Consider the following 16,221-nt stretch of genomic DNA (forward strand, 5'->3'; position numbering starts at 1 on the left):
AGGAAGCATCCAAGGAAAAAGGAAGTTCAAGAAACATGACATCAAATTCTTTAAATGGTATGAAAAGTTTAAATTACTTTATACTTTGTTACAATCGTTAGACATTATGTTAATAACTGGTTGTTGATTAATAAAAACCATGGAAATAGCCTTAGGAGTGGTGTTTTAATGAGGACAACCCATACCAACATGGGTAATTTTTTTTTTCCCGAGCAATTTTAGCTAGGTGATAACTATTGGCATCATATAGTAAACTTGCATAACATATGTACTTATTTATTATTGTACATGTAAATGGAAATCATGTATTATAAGGTTGTTTAATAATATCTGGTAATTTGTGTCTTCCATATTTTTTTTTCTAGAAACTGTGGAAACTGGTGTGCATGAAATTCGAAGTAAAGCAGTGAAGAGAAAAAGAAAAACAAGTGATATACAAACGATGCCTCCTTCAACTGGTATGGTGGTTTTATATTTTTTGTACTTTTTTAGAAATGGTTGGATTAGGTGGTTTCTTTTCCTAGCAATTTTACCGAGGTGATAACTTTTGGTGTCATATAGTAAACTTGCATTAAAATATGTACTCATTTATTATTGTGCATGTAAATGGAAATCATGTATTATAAGGTTGTCTAATAATATTTGGTATTTTATGTATTCCATAATTTTTTTTCTAGAAACTGTGGAATCTGGTGTGCTTGAAATTCGAAGTAGTGAAGTAGAAACAAAAAATAAGTGATATACAAACGATGCCTCCTCCTGGTATGGTGGTTTTATATTTATGTACACTCTCTTAGAAATGGTTAGATTATGTGATTTTTCAATATTTAAAAGAACATTATGTGACAATATTTGAAATTATATTTCCATTTTGATTCATGCAAATATTTTTTGTTGTTATTTGCAGGATTGGTTGGCCCTAAAGCAAATGAAATGTTACAACTATCACTTAAGAAAAAGAAAAGTTATTCAACTCAAATGGTAGTTTCAATAACACCTTCTACTTCTACTTTTGAAATGATTAAAAAATACAATACATCTAATAAATATGAGTTTGTGCAATATTGGTACATCCAAATAGAAGCTCCCCTGAATATGTTTCCTGATATGTATCTATTTGGATCAATAGATGGAAAAGAACCAGAGATATTAGGAATAATAATTAATTGCTATGTGTGCAATGAAAATGACATTGACTTTCAAGTGGAAATGATTAAAGAAAATGAGGTAAAATTAATTTCATATCAAGTGGAGTATACAAATTTTAGGCCAGATTTGATTGAAGCTTCAAGTACTGATTCAAAAAATACGATAAAGAATTCAATGTTCAAGTTGGATAACTATGAGGGCTTATCTAAATCTGGACTAAATAGTTGCACAGATCTTTTAAAACGCATCACCACTGTTCTGAGATATCGCTATGTAAGAAGTAAAAAAACATCATCTGTACTTCTTCATTTACAACAAAAAGGTAGATTTCTTGATAAAGTACCAGATGATAAACTTGATTCTATATTCTTGCTTTGAGAAAAGTATATTTATCTGATTTGGAGGAGAACATAACAGAAAGTGATTTCACGCCTACTACAGAATTTCAAAAAACTAGAAAAGTTGAATATGAGACAACAAACCTTGCAAATCAATGTGATGAGATTCATGAAGCCTTCAAGGATTGCTAGCTATTTTCAAACTCCTTTAGTAGAAAAGTGGTTGTTGAAAGATGTATAGAAGCCCCAAAAATGTTCAAATTAAGATCACGAGATGATTTAAATGTTCGAGTATTAGCAAAATCATTCCTAGAAAAATTTCAAACCTCATTACTTGATGCTCTTCTGATTCCATTTGACATCAATGAGTCTGATCCATTGGTAAACTATATCAAAATTATAAATGAGACAGATCTAAATTCCAAGAATATCAATTTTTGGATAGTTGATGGTCAACACACCGTTCAAGCAGCGAAAGAAATTTTAACAAATCCTAAATATAATGTATCTACAGAAGCGAAAAAGAATATAAAAAACATAATGCTCGATTCTTGCATCCATCAGTTGAACCCACTAAGGTGATCTGCATTTGTTGTCAAATAAATTCTGCAAATAAGGTGTTCTTCAAATCTCCATTTATTGATTGTGTGCACTCGGAAAGGCATTTCTTGATTGCCAGTGGCAAATTAAAGAAAAGGAGGATTGGATGTTCTAAGACGGTTGAAGACAAGTTATGTAATTTTAATTATTTTTACATTTTACATTTTATTATTGTATCTATTTTTATTGTAGATAAATGACTAAAGTTGATAATATAAGTCATATTTTTTCATATTTATAATGAATTCTCATTAGTTTATAACACCTAATTTAGTTTCATTTTTACATTGAATTCTTATTAGTTTATATTTCTTATTGTATCAGGTTGATGATGAAATGTTGTGCTCATTCTTCAACTATCCAATTATAAACTTTTCTGATAGAAAAATTCTCTTATATCTTGAGGAAACTATTTGGGATAAATGGGACACTGTTTTTAACTATTACCAACTAGGCACATTAAAGTGTTCTCCAAGCCGACCTGATTTTGAGAACTACAAGAGAAATAGTCTACATAGTTTGACATCAACTACTCTTCGGCCCCTTCAGGGATTGACCGAGGAAGAAATTGCTTCAGTAGCAGATAAGCTATTGTATGGAACCATTTGGTTTTCTATTCCACATAATCATCCATCAAATGCCACAAAATTAAAAGATTATTGTTCTAAATTGAAAACCAACAAAACAATATTGGATGCAATGGTTACATATTGTCAAAGTCATGATCAGAACTTGAATGAGATAACTCTTACCACATTCAACATTCTTGAGCATTATGAAATTAATGATATCATATTTACCAATTTTTGCAACACAGTGGAGGGGTCTACTTATGTCAAAGGAACACGTAATACAAAGATAGAGTCCCTTTCTCAGCAAGCATGTGGAGTCCTTGAGAGAATAATAAATGGATCGACAAGTGTTCAACAAGTTGACAAGAATTTTGAATTTGGTTGTCATTTTGGGGGCCCTGATCTTTTGTCAACACCTTTGCACTCTTTTCCATGTCAGTTGCAACCAGTTTTACATACTGACCTTATTGTTTTTGATACACTAGCTTCGAAAAGAGAACAATTCCACAAGGGATATTATATTGAATTTTTTCGATTTATTATCGAAAAAAATGAGTTGAATGACTTTACTATAGTTCTCTTAGTGGAACTTTGGTTTTGTAATGATGTATGCTAGTCTTTGGAAATTTCCATAAGGAACTCCAAGTTCAACTATAAAATGACTAGTGGCATTTATGAATATAAGTCCCAAAACAATTATAGTTATGATATAGTTCTTACTATACATTTCTATACTTCAGAATTAAAAATTTTGGAGGCTATCAAATACTCTCACACATTTGAAGACACATTCGATGAAAATGAGAGAGATTATGATTTCTGGATGGATTTATTGGAAAAACACCAACAATGTAGTGATGCAAAAGTGGTCATTTCTCTTTATGCGGGGACAAATTTAATCATGGCCTGTTGTACATATGGAAGCAGAATTTCTTGTGTTGTGCAAACAGAGACACAAAGGACAATCATGTTAAATACTTACAAACCTTTTCAACTATCAAATCTAGGATCCATTAACTTCTTGGAAAATTCAGGTACTACAATTCCCTTTTTTTCTTATAATACTTTGGATAATATTTTGTTCATATTTCTTAATTGTCAAAGTGTTTACTAAAATAATTCATGATGGAGATTCTAAAATAGAGAATGATGAAATTGGGAAGCAAAAAAATAATCAACATAGTGCTCATGATGTTGAAAAAAGTATAGAGATGGAAATAGGAGGAGAAGGAGGAGAGGAAGAAGTTATCATACCAGGTACATAATTTTTTTGGTTTTTGCTCTTGATAATTTTTCAATTTATTTAATTTCCTCATTCATAACATTTTTGGATGACTATTACAGGGAATTATGAGATGAATGGAATTAATCAAGACAATGACCATGGAACGATGGAGATAGAAATGGGTATTAATCAACATAACTCTATCATTTTTATTTATTTTATTATTATTCTAAATTATTATTTTTATTATGGTGATTCACATCATTTCATATGTTGATTGTAGTTGGAAATAAAGAGAATGAATATAATGACCAGGGGACTGTCCCACAAAACTACAATCAACACCAAAATATTATCATGGACGGTTATAGATGATTCTTTTTTTGTGTAGTTGTTTAATGAATTTTGTTCATCGTCACAATTTATAACATTTTTTATGTTTATTATAGCGACAACCAAGGAGAAACAAGACATTGATCAAATGAAAGTTAAACAAAACTTTAATCAAGAACAAAATATAACATCAGGTACATATAATTTGTCCACTTGTTTTCCTTATTATTTAATGATTCTATTCATTTTCACAATTCAAAATATTTTATATGTTTAATTTGGAGACAGCTAAAGGTAACAATGATGATGATGAGGTGCAATGTTACAAATATGAAGATAATTTCATATCAGATACTTATAACTTGTCTTATTGTTTATCTTATTATTCTTCAAACTCTAATTCTTGTAAGTACATAACGTTGTATATTTTTGTTATAGGAACAAATAAAAAAGATAAAATTAACAATCAAAATAATGTTAAAGGTGTGTGTGTGTGTGTTTTTATTCTTAAAGGTTGCATTACTAATGCTTTTCTTGGTATTGGTATTTGATTGAAGGTTTAATATGTTTACTCCAGGTTCTATCAAGATGATAAAAGAAATTATTGTTTCATCTATAAATAGGGCGAAACCCTCTCAAGGTAAGTGTATCGTTTCAACAATTTTTTTAGTAATTTTTGTAACATGAATAAAATGGTTTCATTGGTACATCCAAAGTCTTTACTAAAATAATTAATGATGGAGATTCTAAAACAGAGAATGATGAAAGTGGGAAGCAAAAAAAAATCAACATAGTGCTCATGATGTTGAAAAAAGTATAGAGATGGAAATAGGAGGAGAAGGAGGAGAGGAAGAAGTTATCATACCAGGTACATAATTTTTTTGGTTTTTTCTCTTGATAATTTTTCAATTTATTTAATTTCCTTATTCATAACATTTTTGGATGACTATGACAGGGAATTATGAGATGAATGGAATTAATCAAGACAATGACCATGGAACGATGGAGATAGAAATGGGTATTAATCAACATAACTCTATCATTTTTATTTATTTTATTATTATTCTAAATTATTATTTTTATTATGGTGATTCATATCATTTCATATGTTGATTGTAGTTGGAAATAAAGAGAATGAATATAATGACCAGGGGACTGTCCCACAAAACTACAATCAAGATCAAAATATTATTATGGATGATTATCGATGATTCTTTTTTTGTATAGTTGTTTAATGAATTTTTTTCATCGTCACAGTTTATAAATTTTTTTTATGTTTATTATAGCAACAAGCAAGGAGGACCAAGACATTGATCAAATGAAAGTTAAACAAAACTTTAATCAAGAACAAAATACAACATCAGGTACTTATAATTTGTCCACTTTTTTTCCTTATTATCTAATGATTCTATTCATTTTTCCAATTCAAAATATTTTATATGTTTAATTTGGGGACAGCTAAAGGTAACAAAGATGATGATGAGGTGCAATGTTACAAATCTGAAGATAATGTCATATCATATACTTATAACTTGTCTTATTGTTTATCTTATTATTCCTCAAACTCTAATTCTTGTAACTACAATAACGTTGTATATTTTTATTATAGGAACAAATAAAAAGGATCAAATTAATAATCAAAATAATGTTAAAGGTGTGTGTGTGTGTGTTTTTCTTTTTAAAGGTTGCATTACTAATGTTTTTCTTCGTATTGGTATTTGATTGAAGGTTTAATAGGAAGTACAACTGGTATTTGATTGAAGGTTTAATATGTTTACTCCAGGTTCTATCAAGATGATAAAAGAAATTATTGTTTCATCTATAAAAAGCGCGAAAACCTCTCAAGGTAAGTGTATTGTTTCAACAATTTTTTTTAGTAATTTTTGTAACATGAATAAAATGGTTTGACTAGATTATTTTCCATTGTCTTGCAGCCAAAATAACTGAAAGGAAACTAGTTATTTTTGTGCTAAAGGACATTTTTTATCATAGCATCGATGATGAAGCAACAAACAAAGGGCATATGGAGAAAATGGGAGCTGATGTTGATTACACAATAGAGAAAAAATTATTTTGGATTCATCCACATGCAAAATCATTTTTTGAAATGTGTTTCAAAATGAATCTCTTGAAATTGCAATTTGGACAATAGCTTTGAAACAAAGCACAAAAATATTTCTAAAAACGTTGGTTTCAGAAACATTACAAGACAAACTTTTGTTTAAGTGGACTGCTTCAGACTGTAAACCACAAAAGGGACATAAGGTCGTTGACAATCCAACGAAAGTTATACACACTAAATCATTGAAAAAAGTGTGGGAAATGCATACCCAATATGACGCAAGAAATACTATTATAGTTGATTGTTTAATTGAGAGAGTGAAAGAGAATCCAAAAGAAAATGTGATTCTTACCCCTCCATTCATTGGAGAAAATCAAGGGGATAATTGGTTGATCAATGGGCTATGGAGAATATTGCATAAACTCAACAAGGCTACAGATGTGCTAGCTATTTTGAAGGATGTTCAATTACATTTAGAAGTACCTTAAGATTATTGATGTCTATTCCATGCTATTATATGTATGGCATCATGAATTATTATTTTTATTTCACAACACTAATAAAAGAATTGTTGATTTGGTTTGTCATTACCAAAAATAAAATATTTTTATTTTCTTTATTTTTGGTGAGATGAATGGTCATTTAATGTTTTCATATCAAAATTTCCCATGCTATATTTTTTTCTTACAATGGATTACATTGTATGTAAAATTAATAGATAACTGGTCTATTTGTTTTAATTAGATCATTACACTTATTTGCTTTAAATGTGGTTTAAGTTATTGTTATACTTCTTATAAATTAGTAATGTGAAGGATGACCCATTGCATTCTTATAACCTTTTTTATTCCATATAAGTTGAAAAACTATATTAAGTTGTATGTAGCACCAACAATAAACATACAATTGAAATCAAGAAATTGTTAAGAACTACTGAGGGTGCGGAGGGAGGAGATGGATCGGGCTAGGGTTTTGAAACGAGGGTTTCGGGCGGAACCGCGCTCAGGTCACGGGTAGGAAGAACACAGTCAGGTTCCATGAGCAGCTGTAGGCGCAGGGGTTTTTCTCTTTCCGGATGACTGGCAGGTGGAGGTGGACTTTTGCTTTGGCGTAAGTGATTTTTGTTTAAAGAATTACCCACTACAGCAGCTGCAGTTTTCTCCGTCTCATTCCGTTCACAAGAAGTCGTGTAAGGGTGTCTATCATTTTGACTGTTGGCTGTCGTTTTTTTCTCGGAACGGCCCTTAACCATGGTTAATCCCTCCGAACTAGTGGACCTGGACCCAGAATTGGAAGATATCCTCTCCATGTGGGGGAAGGATACCACTGCTCAAAACGTGGAACAGTATTTTGGAGCTTTCGAACTTTCAAGGTTGGAGTCTTTATACCAGGAGGCAAAACCATCTTTTCTGCATCAAAGTAAGGTTTCTGGCAGTGAGGCCTTCAGATCCAGTAATCCAGCCTTTCCCAAGCAGGTGGTAAGGGAGAATGCGGCGGATGGGTCGAAAGTAGATGTTTTTTCTTCTGATACAAAGGGCAAAGCAGATTCAAGCCGGTTTGCGCCATCAAAGGGTTTCGAAGATATAACAAATTTGGGGCTTTCTTCCGGCATCGGTCCAACAAGGGTTTCTGGAGGTTTCCCCACGATCTCTAGGGTTTCTCTGCCAAGAGATTCCCCTGTACCAAAAGAAGGTTCTGTAGGAGGTTACGGTGACAGTTTAGTAGGAGAGCGGGAAGTTTTCGATGGAACGGCGGCCGGTCTTTTACTGTCAGGGAACCCCGATCCCGGTCTCTCCGCCCAGTTTCAGTCACAGCCGGAGATAGAACCCCCTGTGGACTTGGCACAGGAGGACCCAGAACGGACTGATGGACGCGGGGAAACTAGGGCCTCTGTGGACGAGTTAAGGAGCAAAGGAGCGAAAAGGAAAACTCAAAGGCCAATTGGATCTCAGGAGATTGAAGGAAACCTTGTCCTAGGGATGGAGGTCTCCATAGAAGAAACCCTAGCCGTTGCAGACTGTACCCTAGTCGGAAGGGCAAGAGGTAAGAAATTCACATCGGAATTTCTTCAAGCATGGGGTGAAAATTGTTTTGTTTCTGATAGACCATTTCAGTTTGAGGCTCAATGTTTAGCGAAAGGGTGGTTTAAGCTCAGTTTCGAAGACAAGGAGTCGGCAGAATGGGTGCTTCAACGAAACTGGAATATAGGGAACATTCCAGTACTGCTGAAAAAATGGACACCCCTTTTTGACGCTATCAAAGAGAGAACTGATGAGTTTCCAGTTTGGGTGAGAGCTCCGGGTCTACCATCGTTTCTTTGGACAGAAGCTGTATTCAAATCCATCGGGAACAGGCTGGGTGTTTTCTTGGAAGCAGATATGTCCTTCCTGGAAACGAAGAACAGAGCGATGGCCCGCATTCTGGTATACCTCAACCCGAGCAGAGGTTTGGCACAAAAAATCAATTTACAGTACAAAGACTATGTGTTCGAACAGCTATTGGATTATGAACACTTTCCGTTTAGGTGCCATCGCTGCCATGAGTATGGGCATCTGGCAAAAGACTGTCCGCTGCTTAGAAGAAGGAGACGTTTTCGGAGGACTACAGCTTTCAGAGAAACTGTTCCAAACCATTCTCAGACGCCTAAGGAGAAAGAAATTCCGGCGAAGCAAGGTACAGAGGAAATGGAGATCGAGGAGACACCAAATGAGCCTCTGGCTGAAGACTTCCAAAACCAAGAGGCTGCACAGACCACTGACTCTCATTCGGTGGAAGCTGTGGAGGAGAACGCAAAGAAAGCTCCTGCAGAACAAAATCCTCTCTGCGAAGATGAAAAGGGTATGTGCTCAGGGCTCCCTTTATCCTCTCTTAATTCTCCTGAGCATGTTTCTGTTTCAATGCATGTTTCGCCTTCAAACATTCCATCTCATATAAATATCATAAACGAAAACATGGAACATGCAAAGACTTCCCCGGATGTAGACTCTATTTCGGCGGCCATGCCGTCTCTTGATTTGAATTGTGAAGATATATGGCCCCCTCTTGCTCACCCAGTTCCTCGTACCCCATGTCCATACAACCTTAGATCTTTGGGAGGGAAGCCTGGTATGTCGGGGGTTATTGGAGGTTTAGGACAGTCGCCCTCTCAGAGCTGTGCCAAAAACAAGAGAGGTAGGAAATCGGACATGTCCAAGGCAAAACTTAAAGCAAAGTTGGATGTAGCAGATGGTAAACAATATTCTATCCCTGGGGTTCTTAGAGCTGTGCAGCCCCCTGTTTCTGTTATTAAATGATTCTGTCATCCTGGAATTGTAGAGGTTTGGCCAGCAAACCTAAAAAACTGGCCTTGAAAGAGTGGATCCTTAACTCAAATGTTGATATTATTTTTTTGCAAGAAACCTTGGGGAAGGCTTCTGAGATAGAATCAATGCTAAAAGCCCTTCTGCCAGGATGGACTTTTTCTGCAATAGATTCATCTGGACACTCGGGGGGCCTTGCAATTGGGTTCAAAGAAGGGCGCATTAAGGTCATTAACCAGTGGGGGATGAAACAAGTTATGGGTATGGAGGTTTTTTCTCCTGATTTCACCTTCCCCATCTCTTTAGTAAATATTTATGGTCCCTGTCAAGGAAGGGAGTCTTTTTGGGATGATTTGATGACAAAATCTGTGTTGAAGTCCTCTATGTTGATTATGGGGGGTGATTTAAATTTCTCTATAGGCAGAGCTGAAGCATGGGGTCCATCAGCTAGAGAAGATCCTCTATCGGCTTTCTTCCTTAATCTTCTATCGGAAAACAACCTCATAGATCCCTCCCCGATCAAACTTAAGCCTACCTGGAGGAACAGAAGGATAGGGGAGGATCGGATCGCCAAAAGATTAGATCGTTTCCTATTATCTGAGGACCTAACTTCCAAAGCTCCTATTCTCAGGCAGTGGGTTGAGGAAATAGGCAATTCAGATCACTTCCCTGTTTTTTTGGACCTTTCTTTTCCTCCCCCAAAACCTCCTGCCCCTTTTAAATTCAATTCTTCTTGGCTCCAAGACCCTTCTTACAATAACCTTTTTAAGGAAACTTGGATCCATCCTGACAGAAATGCAAGAGAGGATAAGAGCTACCTGTTCATGGAGAATCTCAAAAGATTGAAGAAAGCAACTATCTCCTGGGCAAAGGACCGGAAATTGAAACAGAATGAAGAACTGAATAGAATCAGGGAGGAGCTGAAGCTTATGGAAAGCACTGAGGGAGATGGATATTTTTCGCAGGCTTCAAAGGACAGAATCCTTCATCTGGAGAAGCTTCAAAACAAAATCCTCTTGGATAAGGAAGAAGAATGGAGGCTTAAGAGTAGGGCAATTTGGCTAAAATCAGGGGATGAAAATACTAGTTTTTTTCATAACTATGCCAAAGGCAGGAAATCTGTTAATACTATTTGGAGCCTTAAAGATGAAGAAGGGAGGGAAGTAAACTCTTTTTCAGATCTCTCTGGTTTAGGACAGAGACATTTCCAGAATATTTTCTCTGATCCGGGAGAGGCTACCATAGCAGAAGTCATAAGAACAACACAATGTTTTCCAAGATTCATTGAGGAGGATGAAGCAGAAGAGCTTACAATTCCTGTTTCCAAGGAGGAGGTTGAAGCAGCCATGAAACTTATGGCCAAGGATAAAAGTCCAGGCCCTGATGGCTGGACCATAGAACTTTTTCTCTCTTTTTTCGACCAAATAGGCTCTGAAATCACTGAGGTAGTAGAAGAGTCAAGACAGAAAGGAGAAGTCTACAGACCTTTCAATTCAACTTTTATTGCTCTCATACCAAAGAAGGATGATCCGGAGAGCTTTGAAGATTTCAGACCAATCTCCTTGTGCAATTGTATTTACAAGATCATTGCAAAGGTTATTGCTATCAGAATTGTTCCTATCTTGTCAAGAAATATCTCAATGGAACAATTTGGTTTTCTGGATGGAAGACAAATTCATGAAGCCATTGGAGTAGCCCAGGAGGTTATTCATAGTGTCAGACTGAAGAAAAAGAAGGGAGCGGTCCTCAAAATAGATCTCTCTAAAGCATATGACCGAATAAACTGGCTCTACCTCCGGTTGCTGCTTACTCATGTGGGTTTCAACTATACTTTTATTAGTTGGATTATGGGCTGCATCTCAAATGTCAGTTTTGCAGTTCTGATCAATGGAGCAGCATCCCCTTTTTTTAACAGCCAAAGAGGCCTCAGGCAAGGATGTCCGTTATCCCCTCTCCTGTTTCTTCTAGTGGCAGAAGGGCTAAGCAGATTGATTCACAAAGCCAGAAGAGAGGAGAAGGTAAAAGGTATTGAGGTAGCAATTAATCTTTTTATCACTCACCTGCTTTTTGTCGATGATATATTGATTTTCACCAATGGATCTTTCAATGAACTTAAGGAGTTAAAATGCATTTTCGATCTATTTCTGAAAGCTACTGGAATGCAGATAAACTTTAGGAAATCACAAGTTTGTGTGGCAGATTTTGACAGAAGAGAAAGGACTAGGATGGCTAATCTCTTCCCCTTCCCCCATCAGCCACTGGACTCTCCTTTCAAATATCTGGGATTTTGGCTAAAGCCAGCAGCATACAAAAAAGAGGACTGGAACTGGCTTATAGCAAAGATAGAAGCCAGAATTTCACACTGGAGTTTCAGGTGGCTCTCCAGAGCTGGCAGATTGACTCTTATCAAATCAGTACTGTTAGCCATCCCAGTATACTGGGCTGCTTTGACTTGGGTCCCTAAAGGAGTGATGGAGAAAATCAGAAGAATTTGTTGCAGATTTCTATGGGCAGGAACAAAAGAGTCCTCTGTCTTACCCTGGGTGGCATGGGATAAGGTGGCTAGACCAAAAGATTGGGGAGGATGGGGAATAAAAAGACTCCCTGAGTTCAGTCTTTCACTAGCAGCTAAATCAGGCTGGAGATTAATCTCCATGGAGAATCTTTGGACAAGGGTGGTGAAAAGGAAGTACATCGATCCAGTTCCTGTGGAAGACTGGATTCGGAGACAAGATAAGAAAATGAAGAATATTTCAGCTATCTGGAAGGCCACGGTGGAAGCCTTTTCAGTGATTGAACAAGGACTAGCATGGAAAGTGGGAGATGGAAGACAGATCAGAATCGGCAGAGATCCCTGGGTAGGTTGCAATGAAGCTTTTGCCTTGTCACCTGGGTTTCTCAGACATCTTGACAGCAAAGGAATTACAACTCTAAATCAGGTGGAGAAAGTAGGCCAATCTACCATATGGGGACAGGCTTGGCAGAATGATGAAGACCTAGGAATAAATGTCAGATGGAAGAACGAGTGGGTGGCTTACATCAAAGAACTGCAACGCTCAAATGTCAGGCTTAAAGACGAACCAGATCGATTGATTTGGGCTCAAGGCAAAACAGGGGACTATTCCCCAAAAGATGGGTATACTTTCTTAATGGGAAAGAAAGGCTGGGGAATACCAGACTGGTGGTCAAAAAACATATGGAAACTAAAATGCCCAGCCAAGGCCAGGCTCTTCCTATGGTGCATTCTAAAAAGGAAGGTCCCAACCTGGGACATCTTACAAGCCAGATTCCTAGTCGGGCCTGGGAGATGCCCCTTGTGCAAGTCTGAAGAGGAATCTATCAGTCATCTTTTCACAGCCTGTGCAGTCTCAAAAAAAAATTGGGAGGAGGTAACTTTTATACTCAAGGTGAAGGCTCAGTGGGGTGATGATCCTCTGGAAGAAGCCTGGAGGAAATGGTGGCAAAACTACCCGGAGGGAAACATGAGAAACTTGCCTCTTATTTTCTTTTGGGGAGTATGGCTAGCTAGGAACAAAAGTCTGTTTCAAGACAAGGACACCCCCACTTCCGCCATTGCTATCAATTGTGCTGCTATATACTCTGCCATTCCGATCCCTGAAGCCAAAAATCCAAAAAATAATCAAAAGCCTGTTAATATTCTGGAGGGCATTCCTTGGGCTTTTTTTGATGGGGCTTCCCAAAATAATAAGGCTGGAGCGGGCCTGTGCATCCACTTAAATCCTGAACATACTTTAAAAGCATCTGTAGGGCTTGGACCTGGCACAAATAACTATGCTGAGTTGTCTGCTTTGCGCTTTCTCCTATGCTGGTTACTTCACAGAAATATCTTCACAATTCAAATCTTCGGGGATTCATTGAATGTCATAAAATGGGTCAATGGAAATGCATCTTGTCAAAACCAGATTCTGAAGACTCTTGTTGAAGAAATTACCTTTTTAAAGACATATTTTAATAAGGTTACCTTTTGCCACATTTACAGGGATAAAAATGAGGAAGCAGACCAGCTTTCTAAGGCTGGTCTACAACAAGATTTGGGCAGCTGGACAGTAGAAGAAATCAGACAGGGGCATTCATCCATTTCACATCAGCCCCCTTATGCTCCGCCTCAGTGATCACAGCACATATTATTTTTTTTTGTCAGCAGTTCCTCGGTCATTTTGATTTTTTGTTCACAGCTTCTTACATCATATCACTGTTTTTAACTTTTTTCATGAGCTTTATAAACAGTAAACAAATCTTCTATTATGCAGTTTTTTCTTTTGTAACTCAGACTCTTTATAAATCCTGTAAGGGGTTGTTTTCCTTCTCTGAAGGAGACCCCAGAGTATGAATGTTTCAGCTTGTTTATAAGCCTCCAGCCGGGAGGAAGACTTTACATGGTTTTATCAGCAGTATCAGGTCATATGAGGAACAAAACAGCAACTAAATGAGCCATTAGATCGGCTCAAGATCTCAACAGAATGTAAACTTTTTATAGTTTCTCAATAAAAAGTTTTGCTTTTTTCTTCGGAAAAAAACAATAAACATACAATTTGTACTAAAAGAAGCACCAAAAGAAACTAAGGTAGAAACTCTATAAATTAACATATAATTAATTACGTTTGAAATTTAAAAATTTTATTATGTTGTATGTGAAAAATAATACATAATTAGTTTGTTTACTTGCACTAGACCATTTTAATTATATTTTTCAATTGCAATTAAATAAATCATTATAAGTCTTAAAATCATTGATTTAAATGGTGGGTCAATGCATTCTTATAAGACTTTTATTCCATACAAATTAAATAAAGGTATTAGGTTGTATGTATAGAGTAAACAAGCTATTTGTTTGTTCATTTTAACGGGGTAATTGTATTTGTATTTTGTGATACTATGAACTCATTGTAAAATTACCTTAGCATACAAATGGAAATAATTCATAATAAATATTAACATCATTTTTAAAGTGATAGGTTTTTATGTCCTTAAGCAGTGAAGTGTTGAAGTGAAGATATGTTAATATCATGCATGTGGTTACAGTGCAGATGCAGATGGGCATTACTACAAGTCGGAAGATGTTGTTGATATTTGAAATGCAACGAGTATTCTTCCAATCATACACCAAAGATGAACAAAATTTTCATATCCAAAGAGAACCAGATTGGAAGTTTGGTGATAGGTCCTTTTTTTAAGGCCTTTTTAGTCAGAAGTATTAAAATATTGTATAAGAAATTATGATGTCGCAATATTGACATTAAATGTCACTGACAAGTACATCGGAAAGGTACTTGAAAAATCAAATATTGATATAGAGGAATTTAAATTTGCATGGGACATGTCTCACTGTCATTTGCAAACAAAATTGGAAGCAGGAATAACAAGACAATTTTATGAGAAAAAGTTGATGAAATGTGTGGTCCCAATATGGAGATAATTATGAAGAATCAAATGTATGGCTAATAGATAGAAAAAAGCATACTTCTCAATTCATTGGATATCGGTCAAACCACATCTTGATAAAAGCATTTACAGGAAAAGAGCAAGATATGTGGCTTCTGCAAGTTTTATTCCCCTTTCTTAGGACACTTCATCGTATCAAACAAAAACATAAATACATTCAAATTTTCAATAGAACATGTACTTCATTGTAGTTGATGGAGATAATTTCCTTTATAAATTTGTTGAAAAGTACATTCCAATTTTTCAATACATTTTGGACATAGTTTTTGTTGAATCAATTTGTATGATTTTTTATTTTTTGAAATGTATGGGATGCCAATTATATTAATATGTATATTTCTTATTATTTATAATTGTTTTTACAATGACTTTGTTGTATCGATTTTTTTTTTCCAAGATGTGTGTGCACGTGTGCGTGTGTTCCTAAATGCATTGTTTGCCATTCAAATTATCTTACATGAAACATCGAGGCATGTTATTTTTAATGACTTATGATTACTTATATGTATCCATAATCATATATAAATGTGAAATATAAGTTTTGAAATAGAACTCCTTGCAAACAAAGGTGCTATTCTTAGTAAGGAAATTATAATAATTTAATTGATAAATGTTATGTGCATTATTCACTATTCACAATGCATTATTCACTATTAAGTGTTGACACCTAATCCTCAACGGATGGGTGAACTGGAACGTGAACAGTCATCAAGAAGATGAACTGTTCCGTCTCCTTTTTGTATATAAACAATAGTTCTCTAATGAAATAACATATCAGTTTTTCTTCCGCTCATTCTGGAGTTACCCTGGCCTGACATGGTATCAGAGCACATGTCCCAGGTTCTAAAAATAGTTGTAACTCCTGCCTCTGTCCTGAGCGCTCCTCTGTCCTGAGCACTGCTCAGTCCTGAGCGCTGCTCTCTCCTGAGCGCTGCTCTGAGTGTCATTGATTCTCTGCGCATCATTGATTGTCTGCGCCTCTGTCCTACATCTCAATGATGATTCTCTGCGGTCTCTGACTGCCAGAGACTGCGCATTGTTTTTATGAACATATCTTACCGTTTTAGCGTCCATAAGCACTGAGCTATTCAAACGTTACACATACAATCGCCTCAATTGTTTAGCTGAAACATTGGGTGGATATCTTTGTGAAAAATGTATTGCAAGACGATCCCTTGAT

Source organism: Pinus tabuliformis, chromosome 8 (assembly GCF_031772625.1).
Source record: "Pinus tabuliformis cultivar Carrire ecotype Pingquan chromosome 8, CPIR1, whole genome shotgun sequence".
NCBI lineage: Eukaryota > Viridiplantae > Streptophyta > Pinopsida > Pinales > Pinaceae > Pinus > Pinus tabuliformis.